We start from the raw sequence: 11,759 nt of genomic DNA on the forward strand, positions 1-11,759 counted from the left end.
ACCAGCACAAGCCTGCGTAAAACACAGCATTGTATCCTTGTGGAGGGCCAGCTGTTTGACGTGTGAAACAACACTGTAGCCTGGTGTCTGGTCAGTGTTGCTCACTCTCACTTTCCATTCTCACCGCCCTGGCACAGGTCATGGCTGCTGAACTGTGCGTTTGTGTCAGGGAGGATGGCATGTGAGAGTTCCTTCCCACTCCCTCCCTCCCTCCCTCCCTTTCTCACTCACTCACTCCATCCCTCACTCACTCACTCACTTGCTCGCTCACTCACTCCCACCCTCACTCACTCCATCACCCACACATTCTCACTCACTCCATCACCCACACACTCTCACTCACTCCCACACACACACACTTGCTCACACGCACACACATGGCTGGATGTGATGGGCTCCAGGACATATTTCACGAGAACTCTCCACTTTCCACAAGTTGTTGCTGTTCTATGAATATTTCACCAAATGTGTATCTATCACCAGGACCACACAGCCCCCCCACACCCCCGGCCTATGTGGCTCTGTCTGACCACCTCATTGGCTTCAAGCGTGGAACTGACTCCTGGTTCCATTGTTACACAAATATATGTGCCCCCAATACCCACCCCCACCAACACCCACTGAGACAAGGTGTGAAGTGACTTTCTCTCTGGTTTACACAGATTCTGGGCCAGGAATGAAGCTTCTTTGACAGATCACTCATTAGAACAGCTCCACATTGTGTAAATATCATTAACAATTCATTATGGTATCAGCGTCTGTGATGTGTAATGAGCAGTAAATGTTGTGTGTTGGTTATGATGTGTGTTTGGTTATGATTTTATTCCCTGTGTAAAGCCAGGCTGAGACGTGGAGTGCTGGGCTGAGGCCAGCAGTATTGGGGTGCGGGGTGCGCCTGGCTCTGTAGCTGCGCTGAGACACTGCACGTGAGCTCAGTACATGTCCCACACAGGGCCACAGTCACTGCCTCATGTCCACTGTAAAGGCAGGAGCACAGGCCTGCCCTACAACAACACTTAATAATAATAATAATCCTTGCATTTGATATAGCGCTTTTCACGTCGGGAGGACGTCCCAAAGCGCTTCACAGAACACACTGTAAAGTGAATTGACTGTATATTTGTGGGAGAACGCAGCAGCCAATTGCGCACAGCAATGTCCCACAAACAGTCGTAGATTGAAAATGACCAATTTATTATTGTTTTTGGTTTTGGAGGATTATTATTAGGCTCTGTGTGGAGTAAGGAAACTTGCCCAAGGTTTCGCCCTCTGCCTGGAATTGAACTCAGGTCTCTCACTTGCAAAGCGAGTGCTCTAACCACTGAGCTACAGGACTCCACTTACATTTACTCAGTGCCTTTCACGTCAGGAGGATGGCCCAAGGCGCTGAACAGTCAAGGATTTACACCCGAACTGGGGCTTCGGATCAGGGAAGGTGAAGGGCAGGGAGGGTGGGGTTAGGAGGGTGACTGAAGTCGCAGTCAAAGGGGAAGGCCTTGAGTCAGACCATGGAGGAGGTAAGTAAGGGGACAAGGTGGGGGAGGCTATAGGATGGGTTGCAACACAACACAGCGACTTTGACAACATGAGGATGTCTCAAAACACTGAGTGGTCTCTCTCTCTCCCCTGTGAATAGCAACTTTCACATTGATACAGTGCCTGCAGTGTGGACATAGAATTATACAGCACAGAAGGAGGCCATTCGGCCCATCGTGTCTGTGTCGGCTCTTTGAAAAGAGCTTCCAAATCAACCCCACTCTCCCCATAGCCCTGATCAACCCCACTCCCCCGCTCTCCCCATAGCCCTGATCAACCCCACTCCCCCGCTCTCCCATAGCCCTGATCAACCCCACTCCCCCGCTCTCTCCCATAGCTCTGATCAACCCCACTCCCCTGCTCTCTCCCCATAGCCCTGATCAACCCCACTCCCCCGTTCTCTCCCCATAGCCCTGGTCAACCCCACTCCCCTGCACTCTCCCCATAACCCTGATCAACCCCACTCCCCTGCACTCTCCCATAGCCCCGCGCTCTCTCCCTTCATAGCCTCACCACTCTCCCTCCCCCGATAGCCCCGCTTTCTCCCAATAGCCTTGCAACTTATCCTACCCGAATAATGATCTACTTCTCTCTTAAAAGTTGTTATTGAATCGGCTTCCACCATACTTTCAGGCAATGATATATGGCACACGGTGTGACTGTGGGGAAGGTGTAAGCTGTGTGGCTCAGGCAGGGTTACATGTGTAATGGGTATTTTATACTAATAATAATCTTTGCATTTGATTCAGCGCCTTATCACGTTTTGAGATGTCTCAAAGCGCTTCACATAATATATTGTAAAGTGTAGTGGCTATATTTTGTGGGTGAAACGCAGCAGCTAATTGCACACAGCAGTGTGCCGCAAACAGTCGTGGATTGAGTGACCAAAATGGTATACCCACTATGACAATTAAACTCTGTGATAGATGACAGATTGTGTTGCTGTGTTATAGTCACTGTGGGATGCCTTATCTGGCCGCATCCCCCCTCCCCCGTCTCCCCCAAGCACCGGCTCCTGTTCCCACCCTCCTGGACTGTCCTTAGAACCACTGAGTCCCATTTCACAGCGTATACAAACCCATGTGATCACACGCTGCCAACACGCAATTAATAGCCAAACCTTGTTGTGCTACATGATACACACAGTTTACACATGAGGTGGAACAAGCTAACGTGAGGGAATGTTGTTGCTGGAGGCCGGGAGTGTGGGGAGCTGGAGGACAGGTCATTTTGATGCCTGACATGGTTGTATTCAGGCTGGGGTCAGAGGGCCGTGCTGCTCCTCATCCCCATTGGCTCCTCATCCCCTCATCATCATTGCTGCCATCCTCGGGATCCCAGACAGACACACGGGCAGATTTGCTGGAAGGTGTTCAAGCTGAACATCTGGACGAGCAGTGTTGTTTTGACCGTGAGACAGTGATGTGATTGTAATAATTGCCAAGTCTCCCCAGTTGACAGCCTGAGTCATGCGCTGCGCTTCCTCACTCCTTCCCACTCTCCTTCCCTCGCTTCCTCCCCTCAAAACCTACCTCATTGCCCGCACTTTTGGTCATCTGCTGCCCCCTCCCTTCAAGTGTCAAGGGCCAAGTGTCATCTCCTGGGTTCCCAGTCTGCGCTCCCCCAGCACCAGCACAATCCTGGCCTCAGTCCCGGGAAGCTCTCCTCAGGGGACGGCACGAAGGCCAGAACTCAGCACAAACGGGAGAATGGACAACAATAACAACAAAATTTCATTTATAGAGCGCCTTTCACGTCGGAAGTACGTCCCAAGGCGCTGGACAGTTGGGTCGGGACCCGAGCATTGGGGGGGAGATGGTCAGGGTGAGGGGAGGGAAGGGAGGGGGCGAGGACGGGGTAAATGGGCAGGGTGAGGGGAGGGAAGGGAGGGAATGAGGAGGGGGTAGAGAGTTGAGAGGGGAGCCGAAGGCACGGTCGAAGAGAACATCTGTGGTTCAAATGAGCCAGACAATCTGGCTCTCTATGGGTGTGGCTCAGTAACTGTGAGTGTGACTCACTGACTCCAGGTGTGAATTGGTGATTGGGAGTGTGGCTCAGAAACCGTGGCTGAGGGTTTTGCTCAGTGACCGGGGGTGCGGCTCAGTGACTGGGGGTGCGGCTCAGTGACCGGGGGGTGCGGCTCAGTGACCGGGGGTGCGGCTCAGTGACCGGGGGTGCGGCTCAGTGACCGGGGGTGCGGCTCAGTGACCGGGGGTGCGGCTCAGTGACCGGGGGGTGCGGCTCAGTGACCGGGGGTGCGGTTCAGTGACCGGGGGTGTGGCTCAGTGATGTATTCTGGTGTGTTGTGTCCTGTGATCTGCAAATGGCCTGAAGTCCACACTCACTAATGTTATCCAGAATCAGTCATCTGTGAAACTGTGGCTTTCGCTGAAAGAATAAATTGGAATTTGCGCTGAGGCTGATGAATACTAACGTCTGGTTCCTCTGAGGCTGCTGTGGCGGGTGGAATAGAGCTGCTAATGGTTCAGGGGAATTCTCCCTTTGTAAATTGTTAAACATCTGATTAATGTGTAAAGAATGAGAATCCTACAGTCAACAAGAGAATTATGAGACTCTGTGGAATTAGAAGACAGCGCGGATTAATCACAATCCAGCAAGGTCTCTCCAGCCTCGCTATCCTCTAAGTCCACTTAATGCACAACTCCGCTGCTCGCATACTCACCCAGACTAAACTCCGTCCCCCATCACAGCAGCCCTCCCCGGCTCCCTGTCACCAAACGGATGGATTTCAGGATCCTCACATTCATCTTCATATTCCTTCCTCTCTGCCTCTCCAACCTGCTTACCCTCACTGCATTACCCATTGCCTCCGCTCAGCTGGCTCCATCCTCCTGCTTCTCCCTCAAGCCCTCCGCTCCACCATCAGTGGTCACGCTTTCAGCCACTAGGCCTCAAAACTCTGGAACACTCTTCCTCTATCCCTCCACTTTGTCTCTTCCCCATCTTCAAATTGCACCTGAAGATCTTCCTCTTCGACCGTGCCTACCATCACCTCCTCCCTCCCCGACTCAGCATCGTGCTCCACCACCGTCAAGTGCTCTGAGAAGCTACCCTGCATGAGGGAAGCTATATAAAGTTGTGGAAGGTAGTTGGGGTGAAGACTGCACTGTCTGCTATGAAGGCTCGGCGGGGATGGGGAAGACGGGGTTGGAGTAGAGCTGAGGGGAGGGGGGCAGGGAACGTGGAGGTGGGTGAGTCAGTTAGTGCCAAGGCCAAGTTAAGCGTCTGCATCAGGCTGTAATGACTCTGTGCTGCTGAGTTGACAAGTCATCAATCTGCTGGGATAATGAGTGGGACTGGAGACAGATTTACTTCCAGTTGTGCTGATACCCTGAAGTCAAACAGCTCCTAATACAAGCAGCTAATAACTGCCAGGACATTATATTCAGCTACGTTTGACTTGCAGCAGAAAAATGAGTTTTTATTTGCAAGCTGCCAACACATCTCTGCTCGCTGGTGCTGCCTCATTACCTAACAGCGCAATCAAGGCAGCAAGCAGGTTGTTTGTCAATTAACAGATCCTCTGTCACTTTCTGCTTGACTGTGGCTTCTCGTCCCCATTCTTTTAGTTCATCCTTTGTCACAGTTTAAACCACCCTCAATTACATTAGCAATAATAGAGGAGTCACAGGCGGGAGATACAGGCTGGAAATCAGTGCATGGTCCATTGGAGAGGGTGGATATATAGAGGGTAGGTATATAGGGATAGATATACAAGAGTAGATTTATAGGGGCAGGTGGAGGCTAGAGGCATAGATATATAGGGGTGGATATATAGGGGTAGATATATAGGAGGTAGACATATAGGGGGAATATATAGGGGCTGCTATATAGAGGGTAGATATTTAGAGGGTAGATACATGGGGGTTAGATATATAGGGGAAGATATATAGGGACGAAATACACAGAGGGTATATATATAGAGGGTATATATAGGGCTAGATATATGGGGGTTGATACATCGAGGGTAGATATAGTGGGTAAATATATAGGGGGCAGATACATAGAGGGTAGATATAGTGGGTAAATATCTACCCTATTTATAGGGTGTAAATATATAGCTGTAGATATATAGAGGGTAGATATATAGGGGTAATTATGTACAGGGTATATATAGGGGCAGATATACAGTGGGTGGATATACAGAGTTTATATAGGGTTAGATATATAGAGGGTAGATATACAGAGTGTATATATATATAGTTAGATATATAGGGGTAGATATATAGAGGGTAGATATACAGGGGTAATTATGTACAGGGTAGATATATAGGGGCAGATATATAGTGGGTGGATATATAGAGTTTATATAGGGTTAGATATATAGAGTGTAGATATATAGGGTTAGATATATAGGGGTAGATATATAGAGGGTAGATATACAGAGTGTAGATATATAGGGTTAGATATATAGGGGTAGATATATAGCAATATATATAGAGAGGGTAGATATATAGGGGCAGATATATAGTGGGTGGATATACAGAATGTAGATATATAGGGGTAGATATATAGGGGTAGATATATAGTGGGTGGATATACGGAGTGTAGATATATAGGGGTAGATATATGGGGGTAGATATACAGAGGGTTAGATATATAGGGTTAGATATATAGGGGTATATATAGAGGGTGGATACATAGGGGTGGATATATAGAGATAGATATATAGAGGGTAGATATATAAGGGCAGATATATAGGGCGTAGGTATATAAGGGTAGATATATAGAGGGTATATAGGGGCCGTTATGTAGGGGTAGACATATAGAGAGTAGATATATAGGGGGCATATATAGGGGTAGATTTGTAGAGGATATATATAGGGGTAGATGTATGTGTGTAGGTATATAGAGGGTAGGTATATGGGGGTAGATATATAGAGGGTAAATATATAGGGGCAGATATATAGGTGGTAGATATATGTAGTGTAGATATACAGGGTTCGATATAAAGGAATATAAATATAGAGAGTAGATATATATAGTAGATATATGGGGTAGATATACAGAGGGTAGATATATAGGGATATATATAAAGGGATAGATATATGGGGTGGATATACAGGTGGTAGATATATAGGGGTGAATATATGGGGATAGATATATGGGGGTAGATATATAGGGTTAGATATATAGGGGTTGATATATGTATATATAGGTAGACATATGGGGTAGAATTTATACAGATATATAGCGGCAGATATATAGAGCATAGATACATAAGGGTAGATATATAGAGGGAAGATATATAGAGTGTATATATATCTACCCTCTATATATATGGGTAGATATATAGTGGGTAGATATAAAGGGATAGATATATGGGGTAGATATACAGATGGTAGATATATAGGGGTAAATATATGAGGGAAGATATATGGAGGTAGACATATAGTGTTAGATATATAGGGGTAAATATAGATGTAGATATATAGGGGTAGACATAGAGGATAGATATATAGAGGAAGATATATAGGGGCAAATATGTGGGAGTAGATATATAGAGTTAGATATATAGAGGTAGAGACGTAGGGATAGATATATAGAGGATAGATATAGAGGTGGTAGATATATGGGGTAAATATGTGGGAGTAGGTATATAGGAATAGATGTGTAGGGATAGATATATAGGGGTAGATATATAGGGTGTAGATATACAGAGGGGAGATATATGGGGGTAGATATATCGGGGTGGATATTTTGGTGGTATATATAGGGTAAGATATATAGGGTTAGATATATAGATGTACATATATAGGGGTAGCTATTTAGGAGTAGATATATAAAGGGGAGATATAAGGGTTGATATATAGGGGTAGATATCTAGAGGATAGATAAGTAAGAGTGTGTATATGGGGTTAGATATATAGGGGTACATATATAGGGTTTATCTAACAGTAAAATCCGGGGAGGTGCTTTGAGATGTTTTGAGGTTGCGATTAAATACAGAGATTATTATTAAATTTTAAAAAAAAAATTGTTCTCACTCTGCCCTTGTTCTGCCTCTCTCCCCCACCCCACCTCTCTCTCCCCCTCTCTCCCCCTCTCCCCTTCTCTCCCCTCTCTAAACCCCCACCTCCACACTCTCACCCCCACCATCCCTCTCTAACCCCCGTTGCCCCCACCGCCCCCCTCTCTCTGTGTAGCTTTCCCTTGTGTTCACACCAACCTCTCCAGTGCTTTCGGTATCACCGCGCCCCCCCCCCCCCCCCCCCACTGCTGGAGGCGATTTCTGTTCAAACGACCAAATGTTTTCTTGTAAAATAGAGAGAGAAACAGTTCAAAGCCATCGCAGGACTTTGAACTTGAAAGTGTGATACGTCCAGCGGCTGCTGTCTGTTTAGAGATGAGATGTTCTATTTTTAATGCTTTTTTCCTAAATAAATGTATTTTATGTATATATAATACACACACGTACCACACAGACTGACTGTGACAGTGTGTCTGGCAGGTATGGCAGCTAACCATACACCCCCAGCCTGCCCCAGTGTGCGCTACACTCTGTGCCTCACCACAGCCTCGGCTGTTAAATACAACAAGAGAAGTGGGGAGAAAGCCAGCCGTGAGTTGGGGAATTGGTGACGAGAATTGTTAGCAAAGGAAAGGAGGATGTGAGGAAGGATTCCTTCACCCGGAGCATTGTTACCGCAGCTGAGCTTCAAGAGGGAACCAGATAATAATAATCCTTGTATTTAATACGTCTTATCACGTCCTCGAGACGTCTCAAACCTGACCTGATAGAGGTCTTTAAAATGATGAAAGGTTTGATAGGGTCGACATAGGAAAGATGTTTCCACTTGTGGGGGAGACCAAAACCAGGGGTCATCAATATAAAATAGTCACAAATGGATCAAATAGGGAAGTTAGAAGAAGTGTCTTCACATGGAGAGTAGTGGGAATGTGGAAGTTGCTACCACAAGGAGCTGTTGAGACAAATAACATAGATGTATTTAAGGGAAAGCGAGAGAGGTACATGAAGGAAAAAGGAATAGAAGGTTAGGCTTGAAGGCTTAGTTGAGGAAGGGCAGGAGGAGGCTCACGTGGAGCATAAACACCGGCACAGACCAGTTGGGCCGAATCGCCTGTTTCTGTGCTGTATATTCTCATACATTCTAATGTAAACCATCATATATAAGCACAGATGTGTGGGTGACAGAGGAGAGCGGGATTGGGACCGTCAGACACTCTGCTGATCTGTGTTCCCGGCCGTCTTATTGCCTTGGGACATAAACGATCCTCGTAGCCAAGCAGGAGGCCAGAGCACTGGCTGCAGTGCATAAAGAGAGACAATGATTGACCTTCAGTGAAGGCATCAATGGCCTGGGTAGAAACGTGGCTCAGTGGCTACAAAACACTGCGCTGTTTGTGGGTGACCTCGACGTGTGGGGCCCTGGGTGTGTGTGTGGGAGTGAGGGCCCTGGGTGTGTGAGTGTGAGAGGCACTGGGTGTATGTGGGTGTGAGGACCCTGAGTGTGTGTGGGTGTGAGGGGCACTGGGTGTATGTGGGTGTGAGGACCCTGAGTGTGTGTGGGTGTGAGGGGCACTGGGTGTGTGTGGGTGTGAGGGGCACTGGGTGTGTGTGGGTGTGAGGGGCGCTGGGTGTGTGTGGGTGTGAGAGGCGCTGGCTGTGTGTGGGTGTGAGGGGCACTGGGTGTGTGTGGGTGTGAGGGGCACTGGGTGTATGTGGGTGTGAGGGGCACTGGGTGTGTGTGGGTGTGAGGGGCGCTGGGTGTGTGTGGGTGTGAGGGGCGCTGGGTGTGTGTGGGTGTGAGGGGCGCTGGGTGTGTGTGGGTGTGAGGGGCACTGGGTGTGTGTGGGTGTGAGGGGCGCTGGGTGTGTGTGGGTGTGAGGGGCACTGGGGTGTGGGGTGAGGGGCGCTGGGTGTGTGTGGGTGTGAGGGGCACTGGGGGTGTGTGGGTGTGAGGGGCGCTGGGTGTGTGTGGGTGTGAGGGGCACTGGGTGTGTGTGGGTGTGAGGGGCGCTGGGTGTGTGTGGGTGTGAGGGGCACTGGGTGTGTGTGGGTGTGAGGGGCGCTGGGTGTGTGTGGGTGTGTAGGTTCAATTCCCAGCAGGCAGAAACGCTGGGCAAGTTTCCTTCCTCCACACACGCCGCTGTTTACCAGCAGTCAGTAGGAACCCGGTGGTTAGTTGATTGGCGGATCGCTTTTACAGGGGCAATAAAAAAGCGGAAAAAAAATGGTCACTCAATCCACGACTGTTTGTGGGAGTGCGGATATCAGCCCGTGCGCTGGGCCTGTTCACGTTACTGAATCCCGTGTCCGTACAGGGATCTTAGTCCTTCCTGGTGTGAACAGCATCAGGAATAGAATTCAGGAAACAGGACGAGTGGGTCTGGAATTTCGTGCTCTCAATGCTGTGCTCACTCTGCCACTGCTTTTGCTCTGCCTCGCTCCCCCTCTCCCCCCTTCTCTCCCTTCTGCTTCTGTCCCCCTCTCTTCTCCTCTCTCCCCCCCTCCCCTCTCTTCTCTCATCCTTCTCTCCCTCTCCCCTCTCTCTTCTCCTCTCTCCCCCACCCCCTCTCTTCAGTGCTGGTTGGGAATTGTGTCATTTCTCAGAGCTAAATAGCTGATCTCATTACAGTTTCCCCCCCATCCATCCCCCTCACCTCCACCTCCCCTATTTAGTCTCACTGTGTCTGAGGCTGTGACTGACTGAATTAATCATAAACTACAAGAAAGTCTTTATTTCTGAAGCAGTGAGTGACCTGGTCTCCTCTGTCCCCAAGAAACTGGGATGAAAAATTGTGTTTGTTTCTCAATCACAGGGATTTTCAGGAATCAGAGCCTCGGTGACGGTTACAGGGGAACTCGCTGGATGGACGCTGAGATAAAGTTTCCGGGTGTCGTAAATAACCCGTAACACTGACACTGTAATAGCCTTATCCGGCCTCAGACACCCACAGTATTTATTTAATAATAATAGTAATCCTGGCATTTGATACAGCGCCTCATCATGTTGTTGGGACATCTTAAAGCGCTTCACAGAACATACATACAAAGTGAATCGACTATGTTTTGTGGGTGAAACTCGGCAGCCAATTGTACACAGCAGCGTCCCACACACAGTCATGGATTGGTTGACCAAATGTTAAAACATTTTTTGGAGGAATTATTACCCCCGGATAAAATAGTCCGGCATTCCCTCCGCTATAAACTGGGATGTTTAGCTCTGAGACTGCTCCACGTGAAGAGCGCGATGTAAATACAAATTGTTGTTTGTTGGGCTCGTCGGTCAGGGAACTCGCTTAACAATATTCTCAACGTAACCAGAAGAGCCAGAGCAGGTTTAGAGACCTGGGCTTATTGTGCTATCGCAGCACATTAGCCATTACACTGCGGTAATCCAAAACATATACCTGCTCTGGGTGTGAGAGCAGAGTGTGAGCAAGTGCCTAGGCTCATGTTATGCTCTGCGTTAAACATTGTCCAAGGCAGTGATCTCCCAGCCTGGGACTGAGCCGGTTTGTCCCATTGATTCTCTGCCTGGTTAGTAACAGGCACCAGGGGAGTGTGTGCGATTATCTTTATTGCGGAGTTTTTGTTACAGTGCCCGATGATGGCAGCCATGGGAACAATTCCCAGCATTTCGCTAGGTGCTTATGAGGCAAAGGCAGCAGTGTGTGTTACAGGTCGATGGGGATTTCTTTAGCGGCTGAACCCACACCCTCCTGGATCAATGCTTTCATTAGAAATATCCGGAGAAGCAGAGAGAGGATGGGGGGTCACTCAGATGGACTCACACACATGCACATGCACATGCACACACACACACACACACACACACGTGACAGCAAAATACTGCAGATGCTGGAAATCTGAAATAAAAGCAGATGTTGCTGGGAACACTCAGCAGGTCAGGCAGCATCTATGGAGAGTGGAGTCCTGTAGCTCAGTGGTTAGAGCACTCGCTTTGCAAGTGAGAGACCTGAGTTCAATTCCAGGCAGAGGGCGAAACCTTGGGCAAGTTTCCTTACTCCACACAGAGCCTAATAATAGTCCCTCCAAAACCAAAAACAATAATAAATTGGTCATTTTCAATCCACGACTGTTTGTGGGACATTGCTGTGCGCAATTGGCTGTGAAGCGCTTTGGGACGTCGAGAAGATGTGAAAAGCGCTATATCAAATGCAAGGATTATTATTATTATAGAGAGGAAATTGAGTTAACATTAGAGGAGAAGGAG

The sequence above is a fragment of the Callorhinchus milii genome, unplaced genomic scaffold (genome assembly GCF_018977255.1).
Source record: "Callorhinchus milii isolate IMCB2004 unplaced genomic scaffold, IMCB_Cmil_1.0 Scaffold20, whole genome shotgun sequence".
In the NCBI taxonomy this organism is placed as follows: Eukaryota; Metazoa; Chordata; class Chondrichthyes; order Chimaeriformes; family Callorhinchidae; genus Callorhinchus; species Callorhinchus milii.